The sequence below is a fragment of the Balearica regulorum genome, chromosome 3 (assembly GCF_011004875.1).
Source record: "Balearica regulorum gibbericeps isolate bBalReg1 chromosome 3, bBalReg1.pri, whole genome shotgun sequence".
In the NCBI taxonomy this organism is placed as follows: domain Eukaryota; kingdom Metazoa; phylum Chordata; class Aves; order Gruiformes; family Gruidae; genus Balearica; species Balearica regulorum.
This window is the reverse complement of record NC_046186.1, coordinates 89,597,391-89,622,330: the sequence shown is the minus strand read 5'-3', so window position 1 is coordinate 89,622,330 and position 24,940 is coordinate 89,597,391. Positions and strand designations below refer to the sequence as shown.

The following is a 24,940-nucleotide window of genomic DNA, read 5'->3' as shown; positions in this document are numbered from 1 at the left end:
TTTTTTTTTTAACTTCTCTTTATGATTTTTCATGTGGGACAAGACCTTTAGACCCGCATGACTGTTGGCCTAGGAAATTTTGTGACTTGTAATTCATAAAGATAAACATTTGATTTACCAGTGGAAGAAAAAAGAAGTCTGTTCAGGACTGAACCACTTGACCCTTTCTCTGTGCTGTTTAGAGCTTCTGGGACTGCTGCCATTGCCTGTGACAGAGAAATACCTGTCTGTGTTACTGATGTGAAGGGTATAGTATTTTTAAAAAATTGAATAACCAAGGTATTTTGAGATTATATCTCGCAGTTAGCCTCCTGCTGAGACAACATGTCCTGGAAATAGAACAAAGTGACGTCGGCACAGGCGCATTTTTTTTTTAAAAGATGGAAGATGACATAAAAGAATGTGACTGCCCATTCATCCCCAAAATGTACCTTGAGAAAAGGTGAGATCCTGTGGATCAGTGTCAGAAACTATAAATTTCAAGCTCAGAACTTAACAAAAGAGTTTCAAACTAAGAAAACTCCCATTCCAAAGTAGTGACATACTCATCATTCCTTTGGGGTCATTCCGGAGTAATATTTTAACTGCTTCCAATTTTTATGCTTCCTGCTTTTACTTTGTTATAAAAGAGATTAGTTAACAGCATAGATGATTTTAAAATGCCTATACATTTTTTCCCAGGGATTTTATTTTTTTATTTTATGGGAAAATATCAATGAAACTTTTAACATTAAAAAATGAGAACAGGTACAAAAAAATAACTAATTTGTGCAGAGTAACACCAAGGACATTTTATATCTGTACTTCTGCCTGATACTGGGATGTGATATTGTGCTGGGTTTGGTTGGGATAGAGTTAATTTTCTTCATAGCAGCTAGTAGGGGCTATGTTTTGGATTTGTGCTGGAAACAGTGCTGATATCACAGGGATGTTTCCGTTACTGCTGAGGGGTGCTTACACAGAGCCAAGGCCTTTTCTGCCTCTCACCCCACCCCACCAGCGGGATGGCTGGGGGTGCACAAGGAGTTGGGAGGGGACACAGCTGGGACAGCTGACCCCCCCTGACCAAAGGGACATTCCATACCATATGACGTCATGCTCAGCATATAAAGCTGGGGGAAGGAGGAGGAAGAAGGGTGGGGGGATGACGTTTGGAGTGATGGCATTTCTCTTCCCAAGTCACCGTTAGGTGTGATGGAGCCCTGCTTTCCTGGCCATGGCTGAACCCCTGCCTGCCCATGGGAAGTGGGGAATGAATTCCTTGTCTTGTTTTGCTTGTGTGTGCGGCTTTTGCTTTACTCGTTAAACTGTCTTTATCTCAACCCACGAGTTTTCTCGCTTTTACTCTTCTGATTCTCTCCCCCATCCCACCAGAGAGGAGTGAGCAAGTGGCTGCGTGGGGCTTATTCGCTGGCTGGGGTTAAACCACGACAGATATTCAGATAACATTCATCCAATAGTGGCTAAGATCTCTGAGTGAAATGCTACCACCATTGCTGTCACATAGTAAACTTCCATTGATTTTAGTGGGACCAGGGTTTCCTTCTTAGAAATCTTTCAAACAAGTTGAAGGCTAGTTTTGAACAAACTCTAGAAATGCTAATAATTTTTCTGAAAGAAAAAATAGGAAGAAAAAAAGTATTTTAAAATATTGTTTGTGAGAAAACAATTATATCATAGGGGTTTCTTTGGGTTTCTCTGCAATTTTAGATACACAAAGGCACATGAATATTTTTCAGCCTGCACAGAGGAAAGATTTTTTCCTGCCACATTATTAACATTTCTAGTTAAGTGGAAGAAGAAGTAAAAGTAAAAGCAGAACTAATAAATAGAAATTTTTGGGAAATAAAATTGTAAAAACAGTTCTACCACAGAGGTATTTTCAGAAATATAAGTGATAAATATGATCCAGCTGATATAACTAACTACTGAACACTTGTGCCCCCGAGAACATCCAGGTGGTTGTTTAAAGCCTGTCAGCTCCTTGGACAATATGTAAAAGAATCATATGATCAGAAAGGTTTTTGTACAGGATAGACATTTCTTTCTTACAACTAATGTCTGAAGTTTCTGACTGAAAGGCTACTCAAAAGAAATAAAAGAGAAGTTAGATACAAAAGCTGTGCCTTTAGAGTTTTTCTCACACACACAAAGGTAGAAATAGGTTTTTTTGGACAGTACTGCTGTCTGGTGTTCTGCAGAAAAAGGAAAAGCTCTGATTCCGTGCACTGGATAGTAAAGCTGCAATGTACTGGATATTCAGCATATTCATCAAGAGGGAGCATGGACCTAATTCAGAGTGGCAGCTCCCGTGTGGTTTGATTGCATTCTACACACTTAATGTCCAAGCCACTTTTTTCCTCCATTAGCAGGGAAAAGGTCTCTAATTCTGCGTGCTAGTGTGTGTTATCTTAGCCTAACTTGAATACCACCACCAGCAGACTGCTAGCAGCCACCCTCTTCAGCTGACTTCCAAGTCTAGTAGCAGAAATTCTGCCAGAATTTCTCATCATCGACCTCCAAACAGGTAATCACTTGCCAAAATATAGATTTCAAGGATTTTTCTGTGCACCATAAGGAAATCTATTAATTTCCTCCCTCAAGGGTTAGTGTCCATCATGATTGTTCCAAATCTGCTGTATTATATTATTTGCACCCATGGCCACAGAAGGAAACATGCTGACAGGTACGTGATCACAACAAAATGTATTTTCCATCTGCAGTTGGAAAAATTCCATTTTCCCAAATTCTCCATTCTCTTGTGATTCCGGATTGTACTGGGCTGTCTGAGCTATTGTCAAGTACTTTACCTGCCAGAATATTTTCTCCTCACTGTGTGGAGCTCCTTTTGGGAAAGCACCTCATACCTCACTTCACCTCATCTCCATTAGAGCTCGCATCGATGCTGTCGCTGCCACTCCTGTCTAATGGTGTTCCCTGGTGCAAGCAGTGGCTTCCCAGAAACACGGGATGGTGACTTAAACCAGCCATCTTGGTACTGGCTCTAACCCTCACAGGGCAGAAGGCAGTGGCAAAGAACCAGACATCTGTGGGGAGCAGAGACCCCAGGTTTAGTCTTTTCCACTCCAGACTTCTGTGATTTGGAGGATGAGTCTTCTGAACCAGGAATGCTTTGCCAGTGAGAGATTTCCAGACATGATAGGAGGTCATTATCAGAAATCTAGCAATCATTTGTTGGCTTTGTTGGCAATTTTGGGATTTGCAATCCCTTCACCTGTCTCTTTTGCATGGTATTTAGATTTAATCTTTGGAAAAAAGTCAAAGTTATTAAAAATATGCAAAAATATTGGGGTTTATTTTTTCTTCTTTTTTTTTGTCTTCTTTTATTAAGTTTTTATTACTCAAGAAAGTCCCTAGCAATACATAGCTTAAAACCACAAAGCTGCCACAAAATAAGCCACAATATACCACCTGACAGTTATCAGCATCCAGTTACAGGCTCAGACCATGCTTGCAGCAAGCACCTGGCCACTGTTGCCATCATTACACTCAGATAATTTCAAGTGTGCTATTTGTGGTGTGCCACAGAGGCCAAAGATTCTGTTACAACTTTTAGTTAAATACATGCATTTCCAAGGGCTAGAATTTGAACTTACAAGTATTTATTTTGGGATGAAGGTTGCCTTTAATTCTCATGTACAATTGGCAAGGTCGACAGCAGGAGTCTGCCACATAGAGAAGTCATTATACGATTAATGGCAATTACCATGCTTATTACCAACTTAACTCATCTTCAGAAATTAATCATGTTAAAAGAAAATTAATGGGGAACATTATGGGGTAGCAGATAACACACTGATGCAGCATTTTGTGGGAGCAATGCCTTTTTAAATTACTTAGGCATTTGTGGAGAACTGTGGTCTTTTAAAAAAAATTCAGTAGTCCAATTTTTTCACTGACCTTTTTTTAACTGGGCCAAGCTAATACTCCAATTCAATGTCTTCAGTGGGACAGAGAAGTGAGACATGGGTGTGGAATATGTAGGCAAGACTGGGTGATATGATGGAATTGCTAAGGACAGAGAAATGGAGTTAATTGGAGGTAGGCTAGATCACCCATTGGGTGTTTTCTCTCAGGGAGTGACTGGCAAGGCAGTCAGAAGATGTGAACCAGAATAAATACAGTTTAAAAAAGGACTTAAGGTGCTGGGAACTGCAGTAGGAGCTCTGTAGCCCAGGGAAGTGAAAGAGATGGAAAGAGATCTTGGGTCTGCTGTCAGAAAGAGGTGAGTAATGCTGGTGGGGCTGGCCTGTCTGGATGTGGTGGTTTTCCCTTCTACACTGGAGTCCTTACAGTGCTTATGTCACCAGGCAAATATGAACAGACCTGTTCTGAAAATGTCTGGTCTTTGTCACTGAAAACACACAACCTTGTCAGTAGTCTGGCTTCTAAATTTGGTAAGCCTCCAGGAGAAGGCTTATGACTTCTTGGAATCATTTGAAAGAAGTATGGTGAGAAATGAAGGTGTGGAAGCAAGTGATAATCTTGGAGCTGCGGACTGCACTGTTGTAAAAATGTAGTGTGCCTAGTATTACCAGCAGCCTAGTATTACGTGGTCCCCTTCTCAGGGTGAGCACATAAACGTTGAAGGCATTGCATGGCCTGTGGATCCATGATGAAGCTGTGACCTCTAGTAGGAAAGATATCTGGTTTTACATTATATAGAATATCTAATTTTCCAAAGAAGTGATACTGTGTGTAATAAGAGTTTAAATTACATAGTACTTTGGAAACTGGCTGGTGAAGCTGCGTCGTGATGAAAACAGACCTGTTAATAATTTTTTAAGTGAATAATATGTAGGACAGCACTGGCTACCTCAAAATTGCTCATTGTACAGCTGGATGCTTACTGTGTATGACAGGTGACAAAAACAGGTCTGCCAGCCAGATCTAATTCAGTTGCATGCTATAATTCTGGCATTTGTTATACGCTGGTGTTTAAAAGTTGTAATTTCTTCTACATAAATACAAGATTTCATTTCTTGGCATTATAATGGAGAGACTTGGGGCAAAAGCCAGAAGAAACTTTCACAACCAAACATACTGGAGTTTAAAGTTATGCAAAAGATAGCTCTGGAAGCTTCAGGGAATACAGCTGAGATCATGCAGAATTGTAAATTATATAGTCTATACAAATAGCTTGGGGCCACATGATAATTAATAACTACTGTATTTAAGTATTTGGGAACTCAGTTTCATTTATTATTAATTATAGCTTTGTTTAGCAAATGTTTTCCATGGTAATAGCCTGTTTATATTGCCAGTATATGATGTTAGCAGATAGCTTGGATGAACAAACTGATTAGTAGGAGTCTTAATTGTATTGCGACAGTCATCCCTATTCTAGCAGGTAATAGGAAAGCAAGCTGTAAAGCAGATAAGAAAAGATAAGTTGCACATTTCCATCACTGGCACGCATCACTGGGTTGTCTGCTAGAGCAGTAAGGTCAGGGTCTGCGAGCAAGTAAGAGTAAAGTCTAAGTCTGGAATAACTTAGGTCTTAAAAAAAAAACCCAACAAACAAAAGCCCCCAAACTCCCCATAAACTATCCAGTGATAACTGGGGAGTAGCTGTGATTATGTAGGAGATGCAGTGCTGGATTTTTGTACTGTAGTCCTAACAGTAACTCATGATCACATCTATAAACCCAGAAGGAATTCTCTGAAAGAGGACAAACAAAAGTAAGCACATTGGTAAGCAATTATTTTCTGGTTTGCCATCTCTGCAAATGACTACATCTGCACTCACAGATAAACTAGTTGCTTTCCACGGTGGCAATAATAAAAACTGGCTGTACAAGCAAACAGAGGGAATACATTAAAACTGCTTTACAGCTAATCTGGAAAAATAAGAATCTTTATAATCTGCTATCAAACATCCACTGCTTGGTGCAGGCTTAAAACACTGATAAAGGGCTGCAAGAGGGTTTGGATAGTCAGCTCTGAATCAGATCTGCTTTTTCCTACCCAAAATCTCCTAAAAATACATTTTTCCACTGTCCATCCTTTACTGCCTTGGGTTTTTTCTTTTTTTTTTTTCTGGGTAGAGAGGTTTCAGGAAAAAAACCCCAGACATTTGCAGGAGAAACAATAAAAATGAATGTACTGTGTATCTAGACAACTAATAACCTATCTTTATTTCTATTTTGAAGTAATTATAACAGATTTACCAGAAACTGCAACTCCTTGTGTGTACAAAGGCGGAAATATTGCTAAATGTGAAAAATATGATCTTCCCCTGGGATTCTTATAAGGTGATATTGTGGCAATTGAGGTGAGAAATTAAGTTTGAGCAAAACCAGCAAATGGACAATAATCTGCATCACTAATCACTAAAAGAAGTGAACTTTCTGCATTTTTTTGTCCAAAATTATTGTCCAGTTACTTTCTTTAACAGGCCCTAAGGGTGGCCTTTTTTTTCTTTTCTTTATGTAGGTTTTTCCTTTTCAATTTTAATAATGGATTTGTACATGCTTTTGAATGGTTTTTAACTGTCAGCAACAGCTATTTCTCTTAGTCCTGATTCTGCAAAGAGCTTAGATGACATGTACCCAAATTTGGGGGTGTGATGATTCTGGTTGGCTTTGGGGGCGCTGTGCTGGATGAGTGTAAACTTAAACTGCAAAAATTAATGCTTTGATTGAATTAGTGCTCTGAGAACTGAATCCACAAATGGACATCCAATTGCCACTTTTAGCACCATATTTAGGCACCACAGAGTATTTCAAAACCCTTCTCTCAGCAGCTACCTAAATCTATGAGCAGTCATTTTTCCGGTAGCTGTGCCAAGGCCCTGATATCACCATCATTAGCTAATATTTAAAGCTTTGCGGGAGTCTTAAACTAGGTATCCCTTTAGCTGCAGGACTGAGGTGGCCCTCTGGCCATGTGGCACAGGGGTTACTATCAATATAGCACAGTGATGCTGGGAGGGGGGCAGTGCTGTATTGCACCGGTGGCCCTCTGCCTCTCATGGTGACTCAGGTTTGAGCTCTGGTTTAGAGTGAAGACTTAAAACAGGTCCCACAAAAGTCAAGAGAGTGTACTGCCCTGGGGGTAATAATCCAGGCACCTGGGCAGGAAGGGGAAGGTGACTGTATTTCCCTTTGAAATTATACCATTCTGCAGAAAGGAACAGAAAAGAGGAAAGAAAGGTTTGAGTCACCTGCCAACATCGTACGGCATTGATGGTGAAGGGAGGAGGATTGTTTTGCACCTGTCCATGGAGGAATTTCAGCTAGGAGAAATCAAGCAAGACGCATCTTGGAGAACTGATCACTGGATGGCTGAGATGTTGCTTTGGGGCGCAGGAGGCCAAAATCTAGGCCTTGCTATGAACCTGGTGGTCTTTGGTGGCTTCCCAGTAAATTTGCTGGCCAGGGCAAGGCACCATCGCTCTCCACAAGCTCCCTAGGGAGCCTGGGTACAGATCTCAGGGGTGCATGTCCTGTTGGGGCAGGAGATGTTTGCTTTACAGCACCAACTGTCCCCTTCAGGGAGTTTATGCAAGTCAAAAAGTGATAGCACCCTGTTTTGTGACAGATGTTGCTGGTTTTGAAAAGGGTCAGCTTTTATGTCCATAAAATTAAGATGGAATCAGAATCTTTCCCCAGACCTTTTTCTGAGAAGTATTTTGCAGCTTTAATCTTTTTCCGGAACAAAAATCAATCCCAAAACCAAATTAAAACCACTGCAATTGACTGAATTTGGATTTGGATATTGAGCTCAGAGCCTGTGGTCCAAGAAGACTTGGAGCTGAGATTTCTGATTTGGCTGATGGCAGAGTGAAGATGTCTGGGCCTGCAGTTACAGTTCTGCACAAGCGTGAGTCTGAGGAGACCTACAGCAAAAACTAAGATTAAGCCCTTACTGTTGGCTGAATGAAGCTCAGTGCAGTTGGTGCTCTCAGCATAGCACCACGATTGGTCACAGCCTTCTGAGTCCCACAGAGCTGAACACTGTCAATTTAAACTGAAATACAGACTAGCTGGAACACATGTGAAAGACTTCAAAATTTGCCTTTGCCTCCTCTCTCTAATCTTTCAATCTCTTTTGGTGAGCTTTCTATAGCGTAGCCATCAGAGCACTGGAATTTATGTGAAGTACATCATTACGACTTGACCATCCCTCCTTTGCAGAACTGGCAGACACACCTTGTCTGTTTCAGCACTTTTCATGTATCTCTAAATTTACAGGCTGGATGGCTGTAATTGTAAAAGAGCTTGAAATCACAAAGTGGCCTTGAATGGCTCCGAGACTGCAAGAAAAAACTTGATTTTCAATCACAGTTCAGTAGTGGCAGGAAAAAAGAAGGAAGCAGCAGGTATGGAGGTTATGGAGGTACCTGAGGGCAGTCAATTAGTGTAATTTATCATGCTGGTTAGCATAAAACACATGTACTATCTCCTCGAATGTCCATAATATTTGCATTTAGCAACTACACACATAATCTGCTTTGTGTAAACTTTACAATATTTTTATTTTCTAAACTGGTCAGACTTTTGGTCACACCTCTTTCACATTCTCCTCTTATCTGCTTGCCATTGGGGGCTTCTATTAATTTTAGCAGAATCTAGAATGAACATGTTTCTGTGTAGCTGGGACCAGCCCAGTGTAAGTTTTTGTATTCCAGCTATTCGAGGCATCAGCTATCACCTATATCACTTTATTTTTTTCCCATGTGAACTTTAAGGAAGAAAAAGGGATTGTGGCATTTCTCCAGCACGATTTCAGGTGCTTTCTGCCTTGTCTGAGCAGAGAACCATTGAAGATGTTGCATTTACTGCATAAATGCTGCACAAAGTGTGTGTATGAATTGGCGTCTCAGAAATCGTCGACACCTAATGAACTGATCTGCCACTTTTTAAATCTCGAAAGGGTATCTCTTTGGTGGAATAGCTGCCATCACCTTCCTAAACTGACCACAGAATAAGGTGCCAGAGGAAGCAGGGGGACAACTGATGTTTTCATGGGGCAACGGGAAGGGTGAGAGGCTAAGGCACTGAGTCTGGGTCACAATGGAGAAAGTCGGAGAAACTCTCCTCACACCTCCTCCACGTGACTGCTGCCCTCCACTTGTCTCTTGTCATAGAGGGGCTGAGCCACTTGATAAAATTCAGTCATGCATCTCAAAGCTTTACATACTGGCAAGGCATATACTCTGCAGAGGATGTATGGGATTTATGATCCTGGTTGGCAAAAGCCCCTCAGTTTCTGTGTTGTGGTCACATCTCATAATTCCTAGCTACAGGTGGCTACCTTTGAGGTACTGACCAAAACATTGACAACTATTTCTGATACACCTTCTCTCTCCATAAGTCCTTGAACAGACGTGAAGGAAAGCCAATGGAAGCATGGAAGTGCAAATCGGCTCTTCAGCTAGATTCAAGCAGTTTCTAATTGAAGCAATCAGCAAGACAAGGTTAACTTCTTAAAACTACTCAAGTTTTACTGTAATTTCTGTTTTAGCTTTTATGTTACAGTATCATCCAGAGCCTTACCTATAATTAAAGCTCCATTATGCTGAGAAGTTTGAAAACAAATACCAGTGGGCGTATCCTGATGTGGAGTATCTGCAGGGTCGGAAGTAAGTTAACTAAGGGTACCCAAAGGCTAAGTGGCCAGGAAGAAAAAGGCATTTAAGCAGGCATAATATACTGAGTGGTGCTTGACACTTTCAGCGGAATATTGACACTATTAAGACACAGTTTGACTGAAGATCCAGATTATAGAGACTAGTAGAATCTATTTTAAATTACTCCAGACAATAACTCTTAGAAACTTGAAGATTTTGTAGGTCTTGAATAACAGTGGAAAAAAACAAGTGGTAGGCCTTAACATTCTCACTTTACACTTCTAGTTCTTTTGCTTCTTTACTCCTGATTATTACTCATGGGGGACGTGCAGTGATATAACCATATGGGAGCTGAATTTACTGACCTTTGTTTTAACTGTGATTTGAAAAAAAAAAAAAAAAAGATATTAAGTGTGGAAAAAGTAAATATTTTAAGCAACATTTTAAAAAGCTTTTTCCAGAATCTCACATTTACAATTGGAATGTTTATTACACCATAAAATTATAGTACTTGGGAAATGATGCTTCAGTTCCTGAAATAAAGTTTCAGGGAGGTAGGCTTTGGGTAAAATAGCTGATTCTGGTAATCAAATTCTGCCTGTCAGTATGTACCATGGTTGTTACTCTATTGTTAATGTATTCGGGGAAAAAGATCATATGGCAGATTTTTTACTTTTATAATTAGAAAGTTGTGTTTTAATTACACAATGAAAATTTGTGTTTGTAAATATAAATGATATGGCAATTTTCATTTGTCTGTAATAAAAATTTAGGCTTCATAAAATGTGCCTTTATGGACTCGAAACCTCACCCAATTTTTACACAGCTGATCTATTGGGTGCACTGTTTCTAGCAGCAATCACTATGAAAATCATCATTGTCCTCTAATTTAATGCAAAAGCAAAAAGCATTGTGACGTGATATATTGTTTCACAAAGCTTGGGAAACACAAATGAATATTCTAGGCGTGCAACCTGCATCCTTTTCTTTGCTGTGGTTTACTAGTACAGCAAGGCTCAGGGCTCACAGCTTTGAAATGTTTAGCAGCTCCTTGATAGTCTTGTCATAATGTCTAGAAAGCATAGTTAGATCACAGTGGATTTTACAGAGATGTTATTTATTGCATTCAAGATGCTGATGCTGTATGACTTATGTTCCCAGAACCAGACTTGCAAATGTGCTTCTGTTGTCCTGGATGCAGTGATTTCCCTCTTGAAATGGGCTCTTCTGTAAGGCATCTGTTTAAGTTATGGCAGCAAGAGGCAGGATGACTGACAGGCTTTCTCTGCCCATCAGTTCTTAGGATGTTTATTGATGTATGGTACTGGAGCTTAGGAGACTCAATAGCACAATGACATTTCAAGAATATGAAAAAATAATTTTAAAAGAACTAGCAAATGCCTCTGTTTGCAAAATTATGTTTTCCTTTTCTTGAGCAACTGCACCTGCAAAGACAAACGCTTTAGTTCATTCTGTGGAGAAGCATAGTTAATTTATCTATTTGTAGAAATATGCATGGAACAGATAAAGATAGACATCTGTCTTAAAATAGAACAGACATAAAAGAATTAAAATTGTGTGGAATTTTATGTTTTCAGGATTAAAAAATATATTGTATAATAAAACCAAATTAAGTAATTTCATGCTATCCTATCAAATGTTTTCTCTATCTAAATTCAAGTGGGAAATCCATGATGCTTTGGGGAAAAGCAGGATAGTTAAGATTCACTAGAGTGGAAGCAATAGTTGAATGACATGAACGACCATATAATCATTAGATTATTTTACAGCATCATGTATTCTGGACTTAAGTAAAATATTATTTAAAAAAAAAAAAAAATTGAAATTCAATTATTCTGAGACCCAGGTCATGTAAGACAACCCTGGACAATTAGTAGGCTTAAGGTGTATGTGTTATTGATCAATTGGAGGTGAACACAGAATCAGCTGTGTGCTCTTAGAAATCTCAAGTTCCATCGTAGCATTCAGGACTAGCTGCTGGTTGTGGTAAGCCCAAGGTGTCAAGTCTTGTACTCCCACCAGTGCTATACATATAGGAATATGGATGATAATTAACTCTTGCTTGTTATTTTTGCTCCTTAAGTAGTATACATACATTTCTAGCCTACACTTCCTGCTTCTATCACCTCATTCAGCAAAGCACTCAGGTACTTGAATATTTTTTAGAACCTACTGGAATAGTATACCTAAATCCATCAAACCAATGTAATTAAAAGCACATAAGCACGTGCTTAAGTAACTTGCTGAGTACATGAAAAGAAGGGGGATAAATCCACTTCTTCAGTAGAAATTGGTGTTTGTGGAACATTCACAAGGCAAAGAATATATGAAAATTCACCGTCAGCCCTGTAATTTATCCTCAGTTCCTCAGTATCACATTCACAAAACTTAGGGAGTGATTAGGGTAGCTACAGTACAGTTAAGTTCTTTGTTATGGGTTCTATTTTTTCCAAAATTTCATTCTGTCATAGCTTCAGTGCCATCCATCTTGTATCAAAAACCTCTTCTCCTTATTCCTTTAGGTCATCTGAAAAAAAAAAAAACAACAACAAACAAAACAAAACAAAACAAATCCCCAAACCCACAAAAAACCCACAACAAAAAAATCCCTATCCAAAATGAAATAGACAAAAAAACCTCACCTCAAACCAAAACAGTGGCAAATAATTGAGACATTAAAACTACTGAGACCATTGCTAATGTTCTAATAAAGTGTCTGCAAATAAAAAGAAATTTCAAATATTCAAAGCTGGTTTCAGTGGTTTATGGCATAATAAATGCCTTATGATCTCATTAATGCCATTAGGCTTTTATCTCCAGGAGAACAGAGAAAAGAAAGGGTGTAAATTCTGAGCAGGGACTATGTCAGAGTAAGTGTACAAAGAGAGGGAACGCTGAGTGAGCAGCAGCAGGTTTATTCATAAAGCAATGACTTCAGGCTTTACCCGCAGTTATCATCCTTTGGAACTACGTTCTTATTTTTCTGTCATTTTTCTATAGCTTTCAAACTTCCTTAACTTCGCTCCTTTCAGAGTCAGTAGGTACATCCGTGATTCACCACAAACGGCAGGACTTTCTGTTCCTTGCTGCTCCAGGCTTCCAGACTCTCCCTGTGCACCCTCACGGGGTGCCCAGATGTTAGCGCTGCCTCGTCCACAGTAACAGCTTTTGGGAAGCTGCAGCATTCTTGTTTTAAACTCCAAGCTTTTCAAAAGCCTGAAATACAGCTTAACCAAGATCTGAAATGTCACCAAGCTGGTTTAAAAAGAAATAAATATAATTGTAAAGAAGTTTTTAGTTCTTTTTATTTCCCTATTCTTGTGTGTGGAAGCTGCCAGGATTCTGTTTCCCAGTTTTTCTTTGTAACCTGTCAGAGATGGAAATTTTATTAATTTTAAATCTAAATCAAATCTAAGAAGCTGACAATATTATAAGAGCTATTCACTGAACTAACTTTTTCTCCACAGTACATAATGTGGAAAAGAGACTAGGATAACTGAGATTAAGGTAATGCCATTTCTTGTTACTCCAGCACATCTTGCTAATTGAATGTGCGGTTTAGATCTTAAGCTATCAATTACAGAGAGTGAATCTATATATTGCAAACTAACACACAGAATTGTGGCAACTGCAATAGTAAGCCAAGTTCTTTATGTATGGTTGGTTCTTATGCATGCTTCAGTTTTCGGATACCTAATATGAGACCTCTTCCTTCAGAAATTTTTTACACACTTTTAGAAAATAGGTATGGTATCTGAGATGAACACATACAAAAAAAATAATGGTAAAACTCCATTATTTTTTCTTACAATTAAAGATTTTATTTGTTATAAGTAATGATAATAAAACCTGGGACAATAATAAATCTGCAATTATCAAAATTCCTCGAAACTTCTTTTTTAAGGATTGATTTGTAATTTAATTTTCCATTTGCATGTGGATACTTTTTAGACCTTCAATTATGTGATGATGATAAATATCCCTGGCTCCAGATAGCCTCTACGGTGCTTGCCAAGTTCCATTCTTCTCTTCCAGCCAGCTCCCTGGTCTGCTTGGAGTACTTTGCCATGTACAATGAAGCTGCATATTCCTGATTTGGTTCTCCCAAAGTACTGTTTGTAGAGGGACATTTGTTTATCCTATAAACAGATAGTCACATTTTTACCTTGTTCCAGGATCAACTTCCACCTTTCAAACTCTAATTTTTTAGAAATTTGAGGCAGCTCTTAGAGACTGCCTTGTTGCAGAGTTTTTGGCTGGAAAATGACTATCAAGAAGCACTTTCCTGGAGACTTCCCATTGCAGAGGATGTACTGCTTATAAATGAGTTTGACTTGGCTCAGGATTGGGACATTTACTATGACAAACATGAAAATTGTCGCTTGAGTATTGTTATCAAGATGCCTGTCAGTGTTGACTCTGAAGTATAAGCTTTTTTGTACTGTCCAACTAATGAAAGTGCCACCAGTCCTATGTGGATGATCTGCAGCAGAAGTACTAATGCATGATACTCAGAAGTCTGACACGTGATTCTTCAGAATTGTAGAACCAGTAGAATTGATTGTAGATGCACCAGGATTTGGTAGCTCTATATGATAGCCTCTGAAGAGCTGCTACAAGTCAAGAAGCTCATTTCTTTTAGTCAAGGTTAGTGCTTTTAGCACTTAAAATCCTAGGTTCAAATTCTTCTCATAGACTGAGCACGGTCTGTTGTGCTGTCTTTAGGGAAATGTTATCTGCTGATGCCGGCGAGGTACAAGGAACCCTGGCAAATGGCACCAGGGTTAAACTCTGCTGAGTAGAAGCCATAAGTATGTAAGGTTTTCACTCAGCTCTTTCAAGACCAAGTTTACATGAATTGTTGCTTGAAATATTCTGGTTCTTGTCTGATTAGTTGCTATGCTCCGGGTTTTATTTCCCTCAAGTTGATAGTTATAGCCTCGATGATTTTTACAAGGTGTAAACTGCAGGAAGATGTAAATTCAGCCTGGGCAGAGAACTTGACAGCTTCAGTCCAAAAGAAAATATGGAGCACAAAATTTGGGAACAGCATTGATTTCAGAGATAACTGAAAATTTTGGGAGAAGTATTTTCAGTAGGATTTTTCCTATTGACCCCTGGACATAAATGCTTCCTCCAGCAAAAGAACATGTTGATCGTGACTCTGATCTCCGTAACAGCAACATACCAGAGCCGCCAGATGTGCTCTGAAGCACTTCTCTGCTAAAATAGTATGGGTTATTGCAGGGTAAGGGCCTATTTTCCCACCTAAGCAGGTCTTCTCCAGAAGAACATCGAATCCTTCATCCCACTAATATTTCCAGATCTGAATTAAGCAAACCCTGAGGTGTTTGCAACAAAAGCAAACTTAATATGGTGAGTACCTAAAACCCAACAGCCAGTAGACAAAGTTACCACAGGATCCTTTTTGTGCTTTAAATACAATCTACAAGCATTAAATATTTGTCTTCTTTCCTTTCCATATTTGGGAGCATGGACTCATGAACCATATCTTTAATTAGTATTTAAGCACCTGAATCTCTCTGGTTTCTCTGGGAATTAGCTGCATATGACCCATTCAGAATGTGGATTTTTGTTTCAAAAACCAACACAGAAGGAGAACATGCTGTACTATTTCTCTAACAGCATCTCCCTCCATGGTACATGTCTCCTTCTGAGTAGAAGTGGCAGGTACCTGGAAGAAAAAAATATTGTCTCTGGAAATAATAAGGACTTAAACCAGTGAAAAGACAAAAAAGTATTTCCCAATTCACAAATGAATGCCTCTTTTCACATTGCTCTTTGTCTTCTTGTGATGGATAGCCCAGTTACAGGAACCAATTAATACATTTTTTAACTCCATTAATGGGTTTCCTGTTCAGGGAGTTTCAAGTGCATGCTTCGTATATTACACATGTTCTTGTGGCAAGAAAGGTGTTTTCTGAAAAGAAAGCCAATGAACAGACATCAGTCTTTGCCTAGGCTAGAAGCAGAAATATTAAGTGCATACTAAAATTTGTTTCTAAAAATCTATTCTACAAGCAAAAAGAAAAAAGATCCTTCCTGAAGGTAGAATTTTATGTTTTTAATCTTTCTGCCTTATTTCTTGTCAGGAGGTTAATTAACCATCCAAATTTTCTTAGATTTTCTAAGTCATAATTCTGAAATCATTCACTTAAAGGAACCAAGTCAAAGCATTCAAGCTGAATGACAACACCCTCAGAAAGAAAAGCATTTATAGAAAAATAAGGTCAAACCCAAAGCTTGTGTGGTGGGTTGACCCTGGCTGAGGGCCAGGTGCCCCCCAAAGCCGCTCTATCACTGCCCTCCTCGGCTGGACAAGGGAGAGAAAATATAACAAAAGGCTCGTGGGTCGAGATAAGGACAGGGCGATCACTCACCAATTGCTGTCACAGGCAAAACAGAGTCAACTTAGAAAAATTCACCTAATTTATTACAAAACCAACCAGAGTAGAGTAATGAGAAATAAAAACTGAATCTTAAAACACTTTCCCCCCAGTTGTGGTCAGTTCATCGCACATTGTCTCTGCCGCTGCTTCCTCCTCAGGGGGAGGACTCCTCACACTCTTCCTCTGCTCCAGCCTGGGGTCCCTCCCACGGGAGACAGTCCTCCACCAACTGCTCAAACATGAGTCCCTCCCACGGGCTGCAGTTCTTCACCAACTGCTCCAGCATGGGTCCCTTCCACGGGGTGCAGACCTTCAGGAGTAGACTGCTCCAGCGTGGGTCCCCCATGGGGTCACAAGTCCTGCCAGCAAACCTGCTCCAGCCTGGGCTCCTCTCTCCATGGGGTCACAGGTCCTGCCAGGAGGCTGCTCCAGCGTGGGCTTCCCACGGGGTCACAGCCTCCTTCGGGTGCCTCCACCTGCTCTGGCGTGGGGTCCTCCAGGGGCTGCAGGTGGAATCTCCACACCCCCTCATCCTTCCTCCATGGGCTGCAGGGGGACAGCCTGCCTCACCGTGGTCTTCTGCAGGGGGATCTCTGCTCTGGTGCCTGGAGCACCTCCTGCCCCTCCTTCTGCACTGACCAAGCCAGGGAAAGAAAAAAAAATGGAAAAAATGGTGCATATATAGGCAATAGGTAAATGTAGCCATGACTTTTGCTCCCAACAAAATGTAAATAGAGCATGAAGGACATAAAGATTCACCTTTGATGTATATTTTAATTACTTGCTCAATTTTAATAAAGCATGGTAATTAAATTAATCAGGTAAAAATATGTATCCATGTGTAGGTAAATGATGTTTTGTTGAGCTATTTAGTGCTCACTAATGGAAACTATTAATAGCTGTATACATGTAATTTAACCTGAAATTAGAGGATGCTCTTGGCATGAGTTAAAGATTCAGATTTCCTTCAGTTATAACTATGGAGATTGTTGTTTGTTGGTGGTGCTTTTTGTTTGGTTTTGTCTTTTTTTTTTGTTTGTTTGGGTTTTTTTCTTGCTGGATTATCTCTGACTTTATTCTGGACCATTAATAATTCCATACTGGAAAGCCTAAAAAAAAAAAGAAAAAGAAAAATGCTTGGAGAAAACTCCAAGAGTGTTACCAACACATTTAAAAACACAGCTTCTAAAAAGCTGACAATAATTTCCTCTGTATTTTTTCAGATCATAACTGTTTATGAGTTTTTTCCCCAAGAGGAATACTTTGCCTTATGTGTTATCATGCTTTTTTTCCTGGGATGCATAAAAAAATGACAAGCCTAAAAGCAGCAATCTGGATCATGACACAGTAATTCTCATTTATGAGCTGTTTCATATTCTTCACCAGACTTCTCATGAAATGAGGGACAGTTTGGATGCTGTGGGTCTTCTGCTACTAGTCCACCATAGGAAGTAGGACAAGTTGGGGGCAATTAAGTGTGCCAAATTTTTTTTTTTTTAAAGTGTGCCTAATTAATTAATAAAAATACTAGCTTAAGCTAAGATAATGATTTGAATACTGGGTGAAGACAGAAATAAAATAACATGACATGCAGTCCAGGAAATGAAGTCCTAACAACCTTCAGCGGAGGGAACTTGGAGACAGAACAACTCAGACCAGAATTGCCTTACTTCAGATAGAAATTAATGCCTTGTGACACCTCAGCGCTTTGGATGCTTGCTTCCAAGCTCAGCTTGCTCAGCGCTTGCTTCCTCCAAGCTGGTTGATGCCATACTCAGAGAGGGCAAAAACTCTTCAACCTTCCTCCTCCTCTTCTGATAGTTGCTTGTTGTCGCTATACAGACACTGTTTTTCTCTAATTGTAGTTTGACTCCTGTAGAAAAAATTTCATCGTACATAAGACAGCATTATTGTAGCAGTAAGGGAACTAATGGGCAAGTTTTCTGGCTTATGAACTGCTAAGTACCTTTTTATTTTAGAGATAAACAGGAACAGAAGATGGAGTTTGTTTATACATGGAGGGAAATCATCAAAATGTTGTGTTCTTCACAGTGCATGATCCATTAGGACACAGGAGGATTAGTACTCAGCTTACAGGCTTTGCCTGCAAGTTACATTTTGAAGAGGTAGGGATCAGAAAACTGCACCAGATGTCCATCTTGATGTTTTTGTGGTTTTTTTTTTTTCCTGTTTCCTCTCACTAATTAAGGTTACTTGTAGCTATTAAACATCCTTGGAGAGCACTGGTGTTGCAGTCCTCTTGGTGCAGTAGATATCTTACTTTCTAGAAGCCCATCAACTCCTTTCTAAATTCAAATCATAGAGACAAGCCTCATAGTTAAAATTTTCATGCACAGTATGAGCGAGGACCGGGCATGGGTGCTGGAGAAACGTGCTGGGTGGAGTAACAGAGAGGTGCCAGCCTAAATTATCTTTTACACAGTTTACCCAAGAAGGTTAGGGGAGTCAGAAAAATGGAGACAAGAAGCCAGAATAAAGACACAAACTCAGTCACAGAGCTGAAATTTAGAGCACGTACCGACTTCTGAAAATCACAAGAGAATAGTGATGGAAAAAATGATATCCTCTGGGAAGGATTGTTTATAACTTGGCATGAGTTTTCAGCAGGCTGTTCTCATAACACTTAGTACCAAAATCCCTTGGTTAAAACCCTAGGAGGATAAGTTTTGAGCCATCAGAAGTTTATCCCCATTCATGTTGTAAGTACTTTAAACAAAAATATTGAAGAAAAGGAATCGGTATGCTGAATTCTCATCAGGTAAAATGTCTTGGTTTAAAAACATAAGAATCCACAGAAAAAAAGAGAAGACATTTTTAAATCATATTTTTATTGTAATCTAAAAATTTTGGTGGCATTAAACTTTGAATTTTGGCATAAATTTTAATTTTATGTTGATCTACTCACCTCTTTCAAATCTAAACAGCAGACAACATATAAAAAAAAGAATGCTCGTATCTCACAATATGCAAGTAAAATGAAAATATTTTTGCATAAAATATTACATTTTCAGTCAGCCTTTTTAATTTACATTCTGCATGTTATTTAACTGCTACTGAGTATGCCCTGTTGCTTTGTTTTCACTGGCATTAAGATTTAGCTAAATAAAAATATAACCTATTCCAAACAGTACAAATTTTAATATATCAAATTTTTACTACCCTTGAGATAAAAACTTTCACTGAAACTCTTAAACATGCATTGCAATGTGATATTCCCATCCCTATAGCAATTTTTGTTCTGAAGGACATCATTGTGCCATATTTACTCCCTTCCACTGAATAGCTCCACTCAATCCCGCTTTACCTTGGTGCAAAGAAGGATGAAGTAATCTTGCAAGATCCTCTTTAGACCTATATTTCTGCAAATTGCTTTTGTGTTACTTGGGCGGAAGGACTGGAAGAATCTGTTCCCAAAATTATACTCTGTGATACCACTGCAGAACACCTATTGTAAAGATCCCATGGTATTACTTTCTAAAGACATCCTTCTTCTTGTAAAACAAGAATTGTGAAAAGGAGGGAATGGACCTTGGATGGTTCCCTTTATGAAAACACCAATGTGAAACTCTGGACTCATTGTAGCTAAGCCAACTGTTATGCTTAGCTGTTGTAGAAGAAAATAAATATATTTGATGAGATCTTTACTCTGGTTAAAATCAAATTTGTGGGTCTAGACATCTGAGAGGATTGGGAAAGAGACCTGAAAGATTTCACCACTACCTTGTTAGCTGAAATTGGTCCCATGGTGACAGCAGCAAAAAATTGTATCTTTGTTGCTCATTTGTCTCTGTGAAATTAATTGGTGGTCCCAGTAAAAAGTCCATGGTGATAACAATTATTGTTGTAAAAAAAGAAAAAAATATCAGATTGAGCATTGACTATCTTATCAGCTAGTTGTTCTCTGTATACATAAATATGAGGGATGAATTTTATTTTATTCATCAGAAAAATCCAATTATTTAACTTCTGATGTGTGGTGGCAGGGTGACTAAAGCAGATAGGGACAAGGGTGTGAAAAGCAGCATCCCGTCAGCAGTGAGAATGACTGTGCTAACAAAGTGACGCTGCTAACGATGTAAGTACACGCCAACAGCTGCTTAAACCTTGGTGGCACCTGCGGTGGAGGCTGGGGAGCTTCTGAGATGCCTGAGAAATGGCCAGTGCCACAGGGCTCAGCATCGTGCTAGCGGTTGCCCCAGGGTTTGGGGCATCTCTGGTGGTGCCAAAGAGCTCTGGCTGCTCTGAGCCAGGGCTTGCTTCTGGGCTGGTGAGACTCCTGCTCCGTTGGTGGTGGTAGCACCTGGGGCAGCACCACGACCCACGCCGAGCCGCAGAAATCAGCGGGTGGCTGGAGGGGACTCGGAGGGAGGCAGAAGGTGGCATTGGGGTGGAAGGAATGGGACTGGCAAGTCCGGAGCTGTGCTTTCTATAAGTCTCTCCTATGATAATAAAGGAAAAACCTGAGGTATTTTAAAACTGTGCCACTTCTAGAGGGGTTATGCTGCTCTCGCGGGTAGGTCCCCATTGCCTGGAGTCAGATGGCAAAGCACGGACGGTGTTTTGCGGCTGCTCTCAGGGAGCGTGGGGAGCCTGAGCAGACTTTTTAATATGATGTTTTTCTTTAGGAGCAGTGAAACAAAGATAAAGTGTCACAATGTGCTGTTTATGGAGGAACATGCATGGGTATGAAAATAAATTATTGTTTGGAGATGTAAAAAAAAAAGGCATATGTATATTGACTACGTTGCGTTATTTTCCCCTGTCAGGGATGAAAACAAGCAACTTTACAACAATAACAGATGAAACACAGCACCTGAGCACCATGGTGATGTTCACTGAAATCAAAGTCATCAGCTTTTCAAGGCAAGAACAGCCATGCATTTGTGCTATACCTGTCCCAGAGAAACGCTAGTCCACAGTGAGCATTCCCATACAGTACGTAATGCAGGTAATAAGAGAGGTCATGATAAAAGTTACAAATCCTCTTGGCTTCAGTAGGCCACAATGCTTTTTAAAAACATGGAGAAGGAAAAGGAGAAGGAAAAAGATTTTAAAATCAATTTTCTGAACTTCCCTATCCAGCTCTGTGGATGTTCTCTTATTTCTCATATATTTTTCCAAAATAGAAAAGAATCAAAACCCCATGAAGTAATCAGTCTCCTCTGTTTTAGAAAGACCCATTTCATTGTCTGGGTAACATGTCAGCCTATTCTGTTAGTGATTTATATGATCAGTCAGCCTTTGAACAGAAAATTTTGTGAATCAGTTACTTTGGGTATCTAATTTATCTGCAACAGCTTTTGTCAGAAAATTACTGGTAAGAAAAAAAAATTGATGAAAAAATCACATTTTTGTTTGTGGACAAGTTTTGCATGGAAAAGAAGCACAACTTCTTCATTCTTGGAATATAGTACTTGTCTTTAGCATTACTGTGAGCTAAATAATGCTTTGTGATGGTACACCTTTGTGACCTTTAAAAGTACTTGTCTATACAGACAGACAACTAGTCTGATTTGATACATTTAATTTCTAAAATTTTAACACATGCTTTCTGAACCTCACTTAAAGTCAAGGCAATCTAATTGATAAGATATCCTTTGAACAGTCCTTAATGCAGTGGGGCGAGATATTCATATATTTCACATGGCTTTAAAGAAGTATCTTCATTTTCTCAGAAAGGCCAAAAGCCTCCTTCTAAGCACATAATAACCTAAATCTAATTTGATTGTATATGCTTCTAGTCATCTCTACACTTGTATCTTAATATTATAAAAATGATAATCTAGGTAATAGCTTGTATCTGTCCTACTCTTGCTAAACTACAGCACCAACAGGCTCCACCAGGGCTTCATTTTATCCCTGAGAAACTGACTTCAGACCACTTTGTGAATTTACCCAGGACTCCAATAGTCAAGTCTATCATCCCGTCAAGTTTTGCTGGCCACAAAGTTTCTTTAAAACCAATTGCACCAAAATGAAAACCTCACATGACTGAATCTTCCTGAATCATAAAATCTATAGGTTTAATGAAAAAAGTATGGAGGAAGGGGGACTTTCTGAATGAAGCTGGAAGGCAGCTGAAATTCAACAAAAGCAAAAAAACCAAAAAGTTCTGTCTTCCTTGTCACTGTCTTCTGTTTCCATGGAAACAGAGGCTGGCTTGGCAAAAATGGGTTAAGCGCTTTACAGTGACAGAGACTAATCACTGTTATTTTATAACATTACTATTGCCAGTGGAAGGAGGGCTGCATTCTAAGGAGATGTAGGTTTGCAGTGAGTCTGCTTGCTGAAACTGTCAGACTGCAAAAACATGTGGCATGAGAAATTTTGATGAAATATACAGTAAATCAATACAGACTATACAAAAGCCATAAGAACCTGAGAAATACTGTATATGAGAGAACACTTAATCCCAAAGTCAATGAATAGCAACCATATAACTACTTGACTTTTCTAAATACTGAGAAAACACTCAATTACTTGGTTAATACAGAAAAATTAATCTGTCCGTCCTCTTTTCCAATGTGTGCATTACTCCCAGGGGGATTTACCTCAGAGAATCTGCACCAAAAAAATTCTCAGCCAGCATCGTTATCTTGAAAATAAGTTTTATCCCTCATGGCTGAAAATCTAGACTTTCATGGGATGGAAAACTTCAGCATCAGTGTTAATTTTCCACAGCTTTACTTATGGTGCTAAACCACTTTCAGCATTTATTTTCTTTCAAGCAAGGTAGATCAGAGGAAAAAATAAACCTCATTTCCCTCAGAAACTTTGCTTTCTGAAGCCAACAAGATCCTCAGAGTTTAGGTGGGTGTTCATAACTGCTCAGAAAAAAACAGTGAGCAGCATTAGTGGCTTAGAATGGGCGCTTCTTTAATGGAAAGCAAACGATTTGTCTTATGGGAACACTGCAAAATGTTAATTGTTCAAAATGTTGTTTAAAAGTGTTGATGACCAAGCCAGAAATGTTTTATTTTGAGAGTCACACTGTGGATATCTTCCCATAGATGAAGTTACTTAAGTTATACTTTATCAAGTATCATTTAGTATCCTGGAAAACAGGAAATTGTGAAATATCCCACGTAGAGCATGCTTGTACCTACAAGGCAACTTAGGTTCCTAAGGACAACTCTTAAGCACCATCAGACTCTTTTTCAGGCCCTGTGCAACCTTGTACATATGCGGAGCCCCCAGTCCCGCGGTTTGGTGGGTGAGCCCATCCTGACTGGGGTTCCCAAACTGCCCCCTGCCCGGGGCTGTGCCACACCGCTCTGCTCCTGGCTTTCCCGAGGGATTTAACCTGGCACGAGGGAGGATGAACAGGGCAGGATGTGTGGGGCTAAGTGAAGTTCGGGCATTTCTGCATTAGCAAAACCCCCAGGGAGTGACAGGCTAGCCTGATGTTCAGAAGATCCCCATCTGATTTATTACAGGTATCTGGAACAATCTATGTACCTGGATTTTCCAAAAAGCTATGCTATGGGATACTTGAAGGTGGGGTTGCCCTTTTGAAGTTGTTTGCTGTGATTAAAATGATTAACTGCGTCTTGGTCTGGAGTGAGAAGAGCCTGTGTTTCAGGAGGAGTCTCCACCAGACCTGGGCTCCCAGTGCCAGGTCGCAGTGCCGCTGGCTAGGCGGGGGAACGACCGTCTTTTCTGCCAGGCTCAAGACAGCAGATTCCTCTGAGAACACGTATTAAATCAAGCCAAATAGGAACAGATATGAAGAGTCTGTGACATCTGCTGGGGCTTAGGGAGGAGTAAAATAAATGTTAACTTTTCATTCAGTCTTAGGTCCAATGATCCCAGGGGAGTCTCTAGAGGTTTGCTTAAAAAAGCCCAAAGTAGAACAAACACCCTTCTTCTCCTCAGTGATGATTGTCAATTCATAATTCTGTGAACCTGAATGACTGAAGCACCCTTTTTCATAATAAAATGAAAGAATATATAAAAATACCATTTAATCTTATATTGAACTCCATATGTCTAATGCACCTGTTATAAGTTAATTCACAAGATGTTTTTGTTTGAATTATATTTACATTTAAATAACAACGAAAAAGATTTTTCACATCACAACTAGTTGATTAAAACATTTTAAGAGGTGATACAGGAATAAAGATGTTCAAAGTTGGTATTAGAACTCATGGCCTTGGTAACTGGGACATGAAGGCAAAATCTGAAGAAAGGACAGAAAATGGAGGTGAAAAGGTAAAGGAAAGTTTGTGAAAACAAGAATTATTAGATTCAGTAGGAGACACGGGGCAGGACTGCATAATTGGGTGAAAAGGGGTCAAAAGTAAAACATGTCAAGAGGATTTGAAGGGTGAGGTGGAGGGCAACTTCGACTTTATCCCCTTTTTTACTTCAGCACAAATGCAAAAGAAAAGTGATGTGGAGCAGAGGAGAGACAGGATCAGGGATTCTTAGGGCAAGGAAAGCACAAAAGAACAGGAGCAGTCAAATCAAGTGAAAAGCAGAGAGACTTGAAAAGAGAAAAAAAAAAAAAGTATTGTGACTCTGGACATTGAAGAAAAAGATAGGAGAGCCAGGACCCCAAAATCATGGTTCTTGGAAATGACATTTGTTGTGAGAATGAGCACATGAGATCAAAGTACAAGAAAATGAGCTGAAATCGTGATATGGTATACAGAGCAAATAAAGAGAAAGAAGGCAGAAGTGGTAAAAGTGAAGAACAGCAAAGTCGAAGGGAAAGCATTCAGGAAAGAGAACGAGATTTTCTTTAGAGGATTTCTAGATGGTCTCTGAGAATAGTGATATTCCCAAAATGATAAAACTGTCAGCATAAAAGAGATGAGAAAATACAGACTCTGTCAACTGGAACAAGAAGAGGAGGGACTTATTCATCTGTCTGTGAATACCCCTGGCT

The 24,940-nt window shown here is 39.5% G+C and overlaps 1 long non-coding RNA gene across 5 annotated transcripts in view; it reads left to right on the top strand.

Annotated features, from left to right (window-relative positions):
• The window catches only part of LOC142601060 (uncharacterized), a 123,642-nt gene that overhangs the window by 57,769 nt on the left and 40,933 nt on the right, over nucleotides 1-24,940 (top strand). For 2 of the 5 annotated variants that reach the window (XR_012834628.1, XR_012834624.1), the window contains exons 1-3: nucleotides 17,944-18,152; nucleotides 20,673-20,730; nucleotides 20,814-20,995. The exons of 1 other annotated variant lie outside the window; for it this stretch is intronic. This is a non-coding gene — a long non-coding RNA (uncharacterized LOC142601060). Of the gene's footprint in view, nucleotides 1-13,083; nucleotides 13,124-17,943; nucleotides 18,153-20,672; nucleotides 20,731-20,813; nucleotides 20,996-24,940 lie in introns of those variants that run through there. 2 more of the 5 variants (XR_012834625.1, XR_012834627.1) reach the window with 2 other exon arrangements.